Source organism: Symphodus melops (assembly GCF_947650265.1).
Source record: "Symphodus melops genome assembly, chromosome: 9".
NCBI classification, from domain to species: domain Eukaryota; kingdom Metazoa; phylum Chordata; class Actinopteri; order Labriformes; family Labridae; genus Symphodus; species Symphodus melops.
In genome coordinates, this window is record NC_136699.1 from 14151354 (window position 1) to 14166152 (window position 14799).

The 14799-nt window shown below is 40.5% G+C and overlaps 1 protein-coding gene across 2 annotated transcripts in view; it reads left to right on the forward strand.

Annotated features, from left to right (window-relative positions):
- The first annotated feature begins 233 nt into the window (after window positions 1–233).
- The window catches only part of mid2 (midline 2), a 124438-nt gene continuing 109872 nt past the window's right edge, over window positions 234–14799 (forward strand). For both annotated transcript variants that reach the window (XM_079351588.1, XM_079351587.1), the window contains exon 1: window positions 234–643. The gene's annotated coding sequence lies outside the window, so the exon portion shown is untranslated. The remainder of the gene's footprint in view (window positions 644–14799) is intronic.

Consider the following 14799-nt stretch of genomic DNA (forward strand, 5'->3'; position numbering starts at 1 on the left):
CGATTAAATGTGTTTAAAAGCCTAAAGACTTCAGATATTACATAAAAAAGGCAATTGTTTTGCTGGTTATGAAGAGTTTCTTTTTATTTGTTTTTATTGTGCGACTGTAATTTCTAACACAAAATATATCTAGTCAAGGTTACAAAAATGAGAGCGACACCGTGAGGACACATGGGATGTTGAGGCAGGTGGAGAAGGGGGAGGATGCGCTCTATTCGAGTTTGTTTCGCGGGCACTGGAGCAGCTGTGAAACCGATCCCAGCTGCTGCCATGGGGGGGGACGAAATCTATTCCCGTCCCTAGTGGGTTGGTCACGTGTCCTTGGGGAGCGTTTAGATTGGGGACCGCGTAGGGAGAGAGTGAGAGCGCGCGGCGGCGTTGCGCACAACCGACTTGGGCAGCAACATCTTGATCACGCGTTTATGATCCGGCAGAGTATCAAGCAGATCAGTTTTGTTTTGGGGCGTTGTCTTGTTAACTACACAGTGTGTGTGATCCACAGATCCGTCAGGCACTGTGTAGTCCCTCATTCACTGACTGGTCAAAACTTCTGCGCTTTCAAACTGAGATCCTTACCGCGAGTGCCACATTGTTTCCAACCGACGGTACAAGTCGACGCAAGAAGCTGTCACGACCAACAGAGGTAGGCTGAGGTTTATTCTTTGCTTTTTTTTTTTTTTAACCGAACAGACTGGGTATCGTGTACGCCGGCTAAAGTAAAAACACTACAGCTCGTGCGCTACATTACGCGGTTCAGTATGTTGTCCTGTGGTGTAATAGGACGCATGGAGTGCATGGAAAGCTTCTCTGCTTGCATAGATGCAAGATGAAAACAATATGACTAATTTGGAAAACACGTTAGCAAATAAGCAAAGGTGTCAATCTGTTCCTCCGTGCGTCGGCGTTGCATCACAGACTGAGAATATTCATGCATTCATCTTTATTTCAAAGAGGCCTCTTAATGCATCTTCATAGCTGTCAAAGAGTGCTGAAAATACGCGAAGTGTGGGACTGACGGTTCCTTTTATCTCTCGGAATTTGCAGTGAGGTTTGCTTTGTTCACTGAGATCTTTCCTGCCTGCAGAGAAGCAGTGTGTGATCTTGAGGGTTGCTTCAAGATTTTTCTACAACCACCAGCTCCGTCAAAGTGTAGTATAGTGTAGTAGTACTGTAGGAGCATAGGGAGTGACCTGGGCTGACTTCCAGCCACGCCCCTTATTCATAACAGAGCAACAGTCAGACAAGAAAAACTATTGGTGCGCCTTTGTGTTAGGACTACTACCAGTCATTATGGAGACAACCGTTTTTCTTATAGGGAATTACAACTGCCTTGCTCGTAGGTAAGGAGGCACTTAAGCACGTCATAATAAAATGACAACCATAACAGGGTCCCTTACATTTATTATAGGGATATTGCATCAGTTTGAGTCTTTGGCAGTTTGTCATTTTGGTTGTAAGGACGCAGGGATGCAGGTGGAAGCTCTGTGGCTTTGTGTTGAATGTCAGCTCCATATCAATAATGCAGGACACAAAAACAATGGAGAGCAGGGAAACAGGTATCTGCCCCTTTTCTCAAAATGTGCAATTTTGCACAAAAACAGATTGTTAGTTCATTATTTATATAAATGTATGACTTTAAATCAGAAAAGTACATTGTATTCTGTATATAACTGCATAATCCAAAATATATGCTTGGGTGTTTTCCTGGGAGTAATACTCTATTGAAGCTAACATAACCAGCAGGGAAGCTACATGTAAGGCTCTGAGATGGCGACTACAGATAAGAAAATGTGCGTGTGACACTTTCTTATAGAGGATGATTTATTTTCCACTGTCTCATTTTGGCTCACTTGTTAATGCATGATCACTGTGGTTAATGAGACAGGTCTCAGCGTACAGGGCCCGACCCTCTCAGAGACAGCGTCTCTAGTTGGGTGGGTGCAGCTGACACCCTCATTCATCAAACATGCAGTGTTCTACCTCCTCTCCTATAGTACTCATGCCCCCCCCCCCCCCCACTCTATCTCTCTGTCTTTCTCTCTCTCTTTCTCTGTTGCCCCTTGTTGCATTCTTAGATGATCATTATTAAGACATCATAATGACAAGAGCAGTGCCTTTCTCCTTTGGTAATGACAGGGTGTCAGTGTGTACCTGCTGGGATGATTACAGCTGTGACACAAGGTTGGCTTTCTGTGTTGTTGCTGAAGCTGCAATGATTTCTAGTTATAGATGTGAACACATAGCCAACAGAGACTTTTGCTGTACTGTATGTCTCTGCTGGCTTATAGTGATGTTGTACCAAACTTTTTTTTTTTTTTTTAATTTGTCCCCGTGGGGCAATTAGCACACCAAGCGTTCGACCACAGGAGCAGCGAACTGCATGCACCCTGACAGAGCAGGGGGAGCAATTCAGGGTTAAGGTCTTGCCCAAGGACACATCAGACATGTTGCTCGCAGGACCTTCCGGTAGAGAGATGATGACTCTACCCACTGAGCCACAGCCGCCCTGGTCAACCATATGTGTTTTCTTTACATTCATTTCAACAATGGTCATTGGGTTGAATGCATTTAAATGTTGCATTTATAAATAAATATATTTAGCGTAAAATCATATTAAAAAGAGATGCTTATTTGATGCTCTAACTCCCAGGAACTGGAAGTATCTTGCCTAAAGCATTACTTGCAGGATTTAGCCTTATTTTAGCAGATAGTTAAGTCTCCATGCAGTATTAAAATGTTACAGCTGTAAGTGACCCACATTTGATGAAACTTTACACCCATCACAATTAGAGCACTCTTTTTCAGCCCTTCATTACTTTACAGTATCACTTTCCCTTACTCTTTAAAACATTGATGACTCTGAGAGATCCTGTAGTTATACAGATCAGGTCGAGTGACATTTTCCTATCCGTCACACTGAAAGATGTGTCTCGTATTGTTTGTTCTCTTGTTTTTATTTTGATCACGTTATCCTCACAGATTAGTTTGCCAGAAAGGAAACTCATCGCAGGCATGTTTTTATTTAGAGCTGTCTGTCAGCAGCTGGTGCCACTTTGAATCTGAATGAGGCGTCTCTTAATTGGCCGTGATTTCATGGGGAGCCTCTTGAAGCAGCAGAGGACTTGATACTGTACTGTATGTTGTTTTCAACTTGAAGTGGGTTGAAGGACACAACTCCAGCTTCGTGAGAAAGACAATTAATTTAACTTTTTAAATTTCAAATCAAGTTTGATTTGTTCTGTTCATGTGTTTTCATGAATTACTTAATTAGGTGTAATGGCTTTGCAAACGTTGAAGGAACAATATATTACTCTGACACCTAGCAGTTATAATAGTACTGCAGTCCAAATTCAAAACATTGGAGAGAGCTGTCTCCCTCCGTCCTCTCCACCAGAGAGTCAATGGACACGCAGGTAACTGTGTCGTGGACACTGAAGCTTTGGTATTAAACCAGCTCTGAAGGTCTTAACCTCTCTCCATTTTTTAAAAGCTTATATTTTTATCCCTTTTCTGGTCGTAGAGCTGATAAGAAAAATGGTGAGGCTTTTTAGGTTGGGTAGAATTGGTTATCCTGGCAAACCAAGGGGCATCCAAAACAGCTGTGTCTTAAACTCCTTCCTTCTGTTGTCAAAACAAAAACAAACCATTCTTCACCAGAATCGGACAAGAAAAAGAAATACTGGCTGCTGTATTGTAATCAGAGAAGCCAGCATTTCAACAAAGCCTGTTTCCTGAATGTCTGATAATAAAGTAAGGTCATTTTATTATTTAACCTCGGTACATATCTTAAATGTTGGACCTTCACTGTATAGGCAGGTGATTATAATCGAACACGTCTAAAGGATTGCATGAACAAAAGAGTTTTCTCTATGCATTGCTGTATGCATTTGTGAAGTTATTTAGCGATGTGCAATGATAGCTTTTGTCACACCACCATACAAAGAAAAATCTTTCCTTGTGTGTTTCTTGCGTACTGTTATTGAATGATCATTTGTGGTGTTACCCTGGGATTAGTAGTTCACCCGTCACCAAAGAGCAGAGTCAGCCGGTTGACGTGCCATATATCTATATGTTGTTTATTGACCACATTGGAATTTCTTTGTCTTCAATTACAATGTCTACTGCCTCTCTGCCAATATGTAGAGGTGTACAAACCCAGATAGCCTCTCTAATCGCATCGATGTTGAATATGTTCTGCTTTTTAAGTTTCCTTTCATGTTATGCCTCAACATCATTTTCAAACAACAGAATATGAAAGCAAAGCACCACATCAATCCTTTAAACTCTTTAGTCCGATAAGAATTACAATATTATTTATATTTCAGAGTAACAGGTTTCTTCTTAATCTTTATTCTGCTCTGTTGCTGTCTACAGAGTCCTTGTTGATATGCAGCGAGCTGCACAAAGCAGGGACCAAAATAAAAAAAAAATAAAAAATCCAAAATCATTTCTTGATTGAGCTGCTGCACAAATGGCAATCTTTACAGCCTTCATGCACTGCCACCATCTATTTAAAGCCAGCTGTGTTTACGTACGTGTGTGCCAAGCCCATCCATGTCTGCTTGCATCTGTGGCCCCCTGTGCGAGTGTGTCAGTGTTTGTGCGTGTGTGTGTGTGTGTGTGTGTGTGTGTGTGTGTGCGTCAGTGTTTGTGCGTGTGTGTGTGTGTGTGTGTGTGTGTGTGTGTGTGTGTACATTTCTTATCCAAAAGATTGAAATTATGACAGTGTGACAGAAAAACCTCAGGGCAGGCAGGATGGGACTGACGCTGAATTGAATAGCACCACACATATCTCTGCCAGAGCGATGGCAGCGGCATGTCTTAGCCTCCAGTCTGTATCACAGTGGTTTGTCTTACCACTCTTTGGGGGTTTAATATCCAATTATGAGGGTCCTCTAGTTCAAGCTGTGCTGGATGGCTTGTGGATCCGCCCCACTGATTGATGAGTGGGAATCTTAGCTAAATGTACAGCAGTCACATGAGGAGGAAGAAACCAGACAGATGGATTGTGGGGGTGTTTTCAGTGACGTGGCAGGGGTTTCTTGTTGTTTTGACTTGTTAGTTGTGTACACAGTCACAGTGAGTCAGTGCTCAGTCATTTAAGCTGTTGAAAAGAATGGGTTTACAGTGTAATAAATCACCATAATGAACTTTAAAGCACTTGTATTAATATTAGACAGCCAAAATAATTGGAGTTGTTTTTTACATGTGCATCAGATATGGCTAGGATCTCCAACACAGCATCCATAGACAAGTAGGCAAGTAAATTATCCCCCAGAAAGAATGTACTTGTCCTTATCAAAATGTTTATCAAGAAGGACGTTTTACTGGTTTATTGTTCCGTTTAAAATAAAATATACATTCATTCAAATGTCTGTACACTTTGGATCCAAAAATAAAGCATCAAAGGTTAAAGGTGCTCTTTCAGAATGTCCGCAGAAGGGAACGATGACAGTGTCGTCCCAGCCTTTTAGTTTGATGATGTGACAGCCTGTCAAACTGTCACATCCAGCTGAGTCCAGACAAGTGTGGATCTCACGGTGTTGTGCTGACAAACAGCAAGCAGACAGGCAGACAGAGAGTGAGACGGGCCGAGCAGCATTTGCCTGGAAACAGAGCAGCTTCTCCTCTGTCATCTCATGGCAGATGAGATTCCGCAACAGGCAGGTATTCAGGCCACGCTGGTGGGCTGTCTTCTTGGCTGAAAGCTTGACCATTCTGTCAGTCAGATTAAAGCTATGAGCCATCGTTGGGAGTACAGTCCTGTTCTTGGGAGGGACAGCCGTTAGAAAGATCAGCAAATCCCCCGAACAGAGCATGCACACACATCGGCAGAGATGTCCGCACAACCCCCACTAAAGAACGAAGGGACGAGATCAAGCCGGGTCATGGGAGGAAAAATACTACTCTGGGAGACAGCTGACTCCTCTTTGCCCTTCACGCACACGTGCATGCATCTACCCTCGAAAATACACAAGAAGACATACAGCCAAAACAAAAATAAAACTGAACGGTTGGATATCCAATGTTCATGGGTCACTGATTCTGTCTGCAAATGAATTATTGAACAACTTACCAAAAGTTTTTTAGCTAATGGACTTTAAAATGACTAATTAACCAACTTTGCTTTCCCAAAACAAAGCATGCACACACACACAAACACACACACACACAATGGGCAGTGCAACAAAACTTAATGTGCAACGTCATTTAATGGAAAAAAAAAATCACGTTTTGGTCGAAAAAAATACACGTGGATGTTTTGTCCATAGAAGTATTTTCAACCTTTCAACAAAAAACCCAAACACCACCAGCTTCAGAATCGACGTTGTTAGATGATTAGAAGTGGCTCAACCGAACTCGCCACCACACAAAATATGCTTTGTGAGTGAGCAGACAACCACTACTGAGCCGCTCAGGTACCAACAAAACAAAAACACACTCAGCTAACTTTGGCAGTCATTCAGCAAGAAAGGCGACGTTATCACTGATCAAATTGCAAAGGATGTGGTGCTAATTCAAGCGGTCAAGAGAGATGCATGTGCAATATTTTCCAAATGCTATGAAAATGGCTATTGACAAGAGAAAGCTAGTACAATATAATACTTTTACCAACACATTTGAGGTTTTTTTTTGTTTAACTCAACTCAACTCAACTTTATTTATAAATCCCTTTAAACAGCCGTAGCTGGGACAAAGTGCTGCACATACACATTTTTTAACACATTTTTAAGGGGTGCAAAAATTGTCAATGAAAGTTTTTTGAAAAAAAAATTGTGGTTATATTATTTTTGTTTTTATCGCTAACGCCTAGCTCAGGGAGGACATGCTTTAAGAAACACTAAACCACGTTAAATGTACAATGTTTACCCGCAGGAGGAAAAGAAATGGCAGCCACTGCTCCCCCACAGCCTTAAAATAAATATTAAGACATCAAAATGTTTCAATTCTGTCCCTGATGATAGCTTCTGTTAATTCTACAATAACGTATAATCCCCTCTCTTGTGAGCTGCCAGGGTTTCATGAGGAATTGTTTTGCTATATATAAAAATGTTCTGGGATTCTTGGCATTGTTCTTCTAATTCTGGACACGTCTAGAACAAACCTACGTTTGAATTAGGCTTAATTAAATATTTGCGTTATGTTATAGATTACGTTTGATGAATTGTAATATTGTATAATATAATGTTTATTTTTAGAGCGCACAAGGCCTGGTCTTGTTTTTGGAATGGAGAAGCACAATTGTTTTAATAATAGTTATTCAAGTACTGCTGTACTTAAATGTTGCTGTACATCTTCATAGTTATATGGTTGTGGTATTTAGAGTGGAGACTGAATAAAGGTGACAGCGACCTCTGTTTGTCCTCTGCTCTCCTTATAATCTCAGCAGGGGAGGAGACGCTGCAACTCTGAGATCTTCTTCCCTTAATTCACTGTGATAAATGACTCCTAACCTCTCCCCATCTGTCTGACCTCTGTTGCCAAACTGCAATGTAAGGATTTCCATGTACATGCATAAGCTACTCAATTCCCCTTCCTGCTCCCCTCTCTGTCTCCTCCTCCCCTCTGCCTCTCCAGCGAAATTGTGTCCCTCTCTCTCTCTCTCACAGTCTCACACACACACACACACACACACACACACACACACACACACACACACACACACACACACACACACACACAAGCCTACAAACATGATCTAAATCTTTCCTTTGTAGTTTCTAATCATCTTCCTAGCAGGCCACATCCGTTCTCCACGCTCTGCTGCCACTTCCAGCCAGATTATCTGTTTTGTGTCCTCTGCTGTGTTGATAGGAAAGTTAATTATTAGGTTTATGGAGAGAAGAAATAATTTGTTACAAGCATACACTGCTAAATTAGAAGGTCATGTATGAGTTTTTTTCCTGTTGACCCGCACTAATTGCTTAACCTCATGGTTAGCTATTGAGCTGTTCGAACAGCTGGCCAACTGAACCTCCTTCTTTAACTGGCATTCTTCTGGCTCTCCGGTGGTGAAAACCATCCAAATCAATTTGTCCCTTCAATTTACATTATTGAATAATGTTCCTATTGGTCTGGCAAAATAGCCATAACTACCGGGATACTGATAAACTGAGTTGATTGAAAATCTTTTATTGGAGTTACAGTCTGCATTCTATCCGTTATTCGTTATTTATGCTTACATTATTGCAGAACGCAATGTACTGAGAGTGACTAAGAGTGATTTTTCTTTTACCTTTTTAGAGGCTCACAAATCTCCTCGATTTATGTTATCTTTTGACCACAGAACAGATGTTTCATTTAGACCACGGGACTGTTTGAAAAGGTGGAAAAGGGGAATATGTCCTTTTTTGTTGTTGCTTTTCTTAGTTTTAAGTAATCAATCAATTAATCAATCAATTAATCAATCAATCATTATTTGTGTAACACCAATTCATAACAATTGTTATCTCGAAAGGCTTTACAAAAGAGAATATGGGATATTATATAGGAAGACGATACAGTCCGATGGTAACTGGGCATCAGGGATGTTGGTCAGTATTAGTGCCAGATCACCTCACTGAAGGTTGGGGTAGCTCCGTCTACTCCAGAGCCTGACTTCTGCTGCTGGGACAAGGGAACAGAAGTCAGATGTTTTCAGTAAAATGATCTAATAGCAGAGGATTTTCTGGAAAACTGTTAAGTGGTTGATTTTAATGCCATAAACTAAAGAAGGTCCAGAGTGTGGTTAAAGTCATAATTGATGAATGGGTTAATTAACCTACTTATATTTTAACAATCAAACAACTGATAACTAAAAATACTACTTCTGAATAGCTGCATTTTTATGTCAACGTTAATCTCTCTTATTATATAGTTATACTTTTCAATTTTATTTTCATTTGATTCCTTTTTATAAATGATCAAGGTCATGACAAGGTCATATTCTGACTACGAGCTGCTAATTGAATTGGCCTGGCTAATGTTATATACCAATGAGCACTGTTCATGAATTCTAACTGAAGAATGATTCACAGCAACCAAAGACCATGGAGTGAGTAGGCATAGCGTGACCTGCAGACAGAAATAGATCTTCAATTTTGAAAATCCAGTGCTGAGGGAGTCTCCCTTCTTAAACTGCGGTGACATCTTTTCAGAGTGATTTCTGAGCGGAACCTGATCGCGTTAAAACCTTTAATGTTGAGCTCTAAGATTATATGATCCATTGGGGCTGCATGAGTCAGATTTATCAGGTTTTTTTTAAGAATCTGTAGCACACTGGAATGAAGCAATTGACCTGTTAATCAAAAAATAAATCAGAGGAGGCAGGTAAAAGTCATGTTTCTGCTACACTATTCAGAAACGTTGGTGCGTGTTTAGGACTTTCACACTTTTGATTTAAAGTTATATAGCCTATCAAAAGAGAGGGCAATGGAGGATCTTGTGGAATCATTATCCATCCTCTAGCAATGATCGGCTCAGCTGTGATCTAACAACCAGGCTCTGACTGATCCTGAATCAGCTCTCTCTCTCTGTCAGCACCGTGGGCCTTCTACGCCACTCTTTCACCTCTCCTCCACCATTCGGTTTTTCACACTCAAAATAAAGACGCTGAATGTTGCATCATGGCCTTTTTCAGCTTCTGTGCCTGAACTCCTCAACTGACGACAGAGGAAACTATTCTCAGAAATTCAACAAAAAGCACACTCACGCAAACCCGTGCAGCCTGAGCATCCTGGGAAAACACTGGCAGTATACAAACCCCCACCCAGCAACCCACCCCCCTACCATTCGGCAGTTTATTTGAGGGCATGATACAAGATTTAAAAAAAACAAATGCTTTCATTACAGCAGCTTGTTTGTGTATGAACTAGAAAAAGGCCATACAGCACGCTGAATGTGGCCGGGTGTTGTTAGTCTTTCATATGTGTTGAAATACAAATCTATGGCGATGACGATTGTGTTTGAATGGCTCGAGATAAAGACGTGGAGTCTTTTTTTATCACAGCACTGCTGCCTGTTTGACTGCATAAATGCACTCTTTTACAAATTCATCTCTCAGATGGGAGACCAACACGGACTGGTTAAAGGCTGTTTTCCCTTTGATAGGCTTTGATATCCATATAGATTTTCCGCATTTCTGTTCATCTCTTCTCCTGTAGGCAATGCGATATAAAGCCCTCCTCTTTCTTCTTGTTTTGCTCAAAGCCGTTTGAAGTATATTTTTCCAGACTGGATCTAAGACATTTTTCTCAGTAGACAAATACATTTTTGATGAAAGATTGTGCAGACTCTGACATATTTTAGCCTTTTGGAGTGCCATATCGAGTTACTCGTGTGTGATCTGTTCTGTCGGCTTTCACCAATTTGTTCCAGATAATCTGAATTAAAATGGAGATAAAAGCATTGTGCAAATCCCAATAACAATCTCAAAATGTTTGAGCAGTTGGACAGAGCTGAAAGACTGTCAGTCAGTCACTTGCTAGATGATGATATTTTAGGCTCTGATCTCTGCAGACAGCACAACACACTTTGTACATTTCTTTCCCAATTTGCAGAAAAAAATCTTTCCTGAATGAAGCTGCAGTGAGTGATTACGTTTATGATTGATTACACTGTTGATTTATGGCCCGGCTGAAAAAATAATGTAGCCCCTTTGAAGGAGCAATTGCCCAAATGTATTGATGCACAACATATTGAGTGACTGTAATCAATCAATATGTTGTTTTTGATAAGCTGGTGTTATGTTAAATGACCATAATGTATTAAGCAAGTCTGAGTTTGCAATGCTACAAAGGCAAAACATTCTAAAATATACCAGAAACTGGACTCGGCACATAATTTTGACCTTATGCCCCCGTTAAGTTGATTAAAAGTTATTGAATTTGACTAATGGACAAATCAATTAATTGACAACCTTGAAATATGGACTTATTTGTATCGATTTTGAGTTACATAACTCTTTCCCTGCCGTTTTGATTCAGAAAAATATACAGTTTTGAATTTCATCTGTCATGGAGCAGCATAGGAATAAAATCCACAGATGCCAAAAAGCATTTACGTCTGAAAGTTTGACATAAAAAGGTATGCAAGTCGTGCACCCATCACTTTATCAACCCATCGGTCCCTCTGGGAGGGTGATCTCCTCAGACTGACAGCATTTGAAAGTGAGGCGGACAGCATATTGAGCCTGAGCTTCTCTTGTATTTCCCTAGGGATCTTGTCAGTGCCTGCAAATGCAGCATGGCATACAGTATGTGGCCGTTAGCTGCTGTCTTGTAATTAGATCTTACTGCTTTGAATGGGACTGTAGCCCAGGGGCAGCAAGATGTCCACTTCTAAGGAGGTATATGTCGCACAGAAGACAACATTTTACTTTGGACTATAATTATATAAAGACATTCCCAACCTTTTCCAATTTCATTGGCTAATCTATAAGCACACGCACAGCCCTCCCCTAGAAACCTTCTCGAAGGCTTCCTGTGAGCTGGCCAATGAGAAAAAAGTGGGCTTTTCCCTGTCCCCTTATATATAGTCCATCCGAACTGATCAAGACAGATATCCTCCTCCTGTATTTGACTCTGAGTTGTTCTCAGCCTCCCTTTGCACATGAAAGTTTGATGTTATACTCGGATAATGTTTTCACACATTTCCTCTCCAGCCTCTTTTGGAGGAATGTTTTTGCTTCACTTTCTTTCAAAGAGAGTTTGAAATGTCCCCTGATGTGACACAATACTTTTGTTCTTGAATTAGGGTGGCATTTTTCTGTTTAGCAATCACTGCAAAGCGACGAGGGAGGCAGTCTTGTTCTCCATCTCTCACATTGATCGCCGGTGACAGGGGAGATGCTTATAATTAATGACTTTAAAAAAATCTCTTTCAAGATGCTTAAACTTAAGGGAGAGGAAGGAAGAGCTTGAATGTCTCGCAGCGTGCAGCAAAAACAGAAATTCAGGCATAGAATCAAGCGGGAGGTTTTATAAGCTCCACTGAAACAAATTTAAGTGTTATTTCCATCAGAAACATAACTGCTGTGACCCATTTTGAGTTCTACCTAACAATTGAAAAGGCGGCAGTATATAAAAAAAGAAGTTTCCACATGTCACAGCAGAAGCTGTAGTGACACCAAATCGAATTGTAAGAAAGCATTCAAAGGAAAAACACACTTGCTTGCCATTCACTGAACCCCCTCAAAACTGAGGCTTATTTAATAGCTTCTTTTAACGTTCCCCCCAGAAAGCAAAATCTGACTGTGACTTGGGGAACTAACAAAACACTGCACTTTTTACATAAGTGGACCAAATAAGTAGGCCTTGAGTTTCCTAAAGGTGGCGGAAGAACATAGCCTTCTAAAAAAAAAACACCCACTGATTGTATAAAAAGGATAGACAAACTTAAAGTGGAGCCAAGACAAAAGAGAAGTGAGAGTCACGGAACAGAGGAGTAATGGAAGGAGTCACGAATGACACACACGATGGAGAATTTCATTCTAACGAAAACACAAAAAGCCAACTGAGCCCGGATGATTGTCATCAGCAATCAGCTGATGGAGAACATCACAGATGCAGTCAATAGCTCCTGATGAGCAAGAAATCCTGTGACCTATTCTATCTGTAACACTTACCAGTGTAGGTAATAGCTTCAACAGCTGACTTTTACTGTCTAAAGATGGATTGTGGTTCCTGTTTAAGTTTCTAATGAAGTGAGAGCATTTTTTTTTTTTTTACAAGATGATAGATCAGAGATAGCTTTTATCATAGTCAGTGTAAAAAACGTTTAATTTTCTGCTAACAGCATTCCAATTTCAAGTAATTTAAATCTAGGATGCGGCAGGTGAAGTAGAGTGAAGTAGACGGATAGTGCTGCAGCCTGGAGGACGGGAGAGACATGGAACAGAAGGAGGGAGAAGCAGACAAGCAGAAAGGACATTGGTATAGGAAGACAGACAATTCTGTACACAATAGGTGCCCCCATAAGCCATATATTGTTAGCAGCATGCTGTATACCAGTGGTGCATTCATGTTGTGTCGGACACATTGGAAAAACGAGTTTCGGAGTTGTAAAATGCACATAAACATTGCTCAAGTTGAAAAACAACTTGGACGCTTGGACCACCTGAGTAGCACATGTATGCAGCATTACACACACACACACGCACACACACACTTACACACACACACACACACACACACCTACACACACACACACACAAAGACATTGACATGCAAAGCTGTTTGTGCTCCTTAGCAGAGTCCTGTTTCATAATGCATTGGCAGGACAAGGCTGCTGCCCGCCAGCCTGTATTGAATTTCAGCACCAACAGCTCCTATATCCCTGCTATGCAACACTGCACAGGAATAAAGCAGAATGTGGAGACTTTTATGGTTTCTGTTCTCCATCAGGACTGTGTGTTTTATTTTACTGCTATAGGTAGCATCTTTATCTAACCCTTTGGTTTAGTGCGCATTGCACGAACCTGCGTGGGCATGTTTACATGTTTGTGTGTGTGTGTGTGGAGTCTCAGAAAATGTTCTTTTTTGACGTGCGGCTCTCAAATGTAAGTAAAATGGAGCATTTCTTTCCTTCTAAGGAGAATATTTTTCGGATTTTCCGACAGTACCATGCCGAAATAATTGAAATCATTACTTGAATTCTTGCTGCATCATTTGCATTGAGGTTTTTATTGGTTTGTATTGTCAAGATAGTCAAGATTATTTCTGTACACGAATGAGAATACATGTGTTGTAGAAACAATGTGAAGAGGCAAATAACATCTGATGTTTTTCAGCATTTAGAATTAACTGTGTTGTGTGTAAAGTTTCATATCAAAGTTGAGTTGAGTTGACATCTAGACTTATTATTCTTCTTTGAAAGGAATATGGATTAAAAAAACAACAACACGCCGTGGAGAATTCGAAAAGAAATAGCACACATTGAAATGATTAATTGAATGCCAGATGAGTTTTTCTTTGAAGACCATCCACAATCACAGCTGGATTCTCATGTGGGGTTTGTGTGAGTTTTTTCCAGGAGACACTAGATGGCACTATGGATATATAATCCTTGAGAAATTTCAGTGCCTCTCTCTTTCTCTTTTTTCCTCTCTCTTTCTCTCTCTCTCTCTTTCAGTCATTCACACAGTATCACTCAGATTGTGTTGTGTCTCATAGAGGAGACAACAAGGAGGCATATTTATGTTTATAAAGGGAAATAAGAATCAGTCGATCTGAATGTGTTTGCTTTTGTTTGTGTGTCTGTGTGTGTTCCTACTTCAGCACTCTTGCACGTTTCTGTGATTAATTTACTCTCTATTTCACTGCACACTGTGCATTGTTGGTTTAGCTCTAACAGTTAGGCCAATTGATTATCTAAAACTGCAACTTTGAGGGTTTTACTGATAGACTGAAAAAGACGCTGTAATCCAAGGTGTTTATACCTTGTGTGAGCCAGAATGCAAGCTGCTTCCTCCAACTAAGGAAGAAGTCATTAATGCATTTTTCATCAACTTAATCTGCTCAAATTTCAAGATTAGACTTCATCTCCACAAAGAGGATGCTCACTCCTCTGCTCTTATTATTCTCTATCTCCTCATCCTCACTCTTGTGTTATCTTCAGATTTTTCGTGATTCTTACTCTCAACAATCATCCATTTTCACTTTTCCCCCTGCTGCTTTTCTCTCCTCTCTCGCTTATGGTTCCTCTCAGTAACAATCGATGCAGTCTAGTAGGGCTTTGCTTCCTTGCGTTGCTTTAAGCATTCTGAGTTTTAATATGTCAAGAGATAAATAAAAAAAAGCACGTCTAGCCAAATCTGGTACT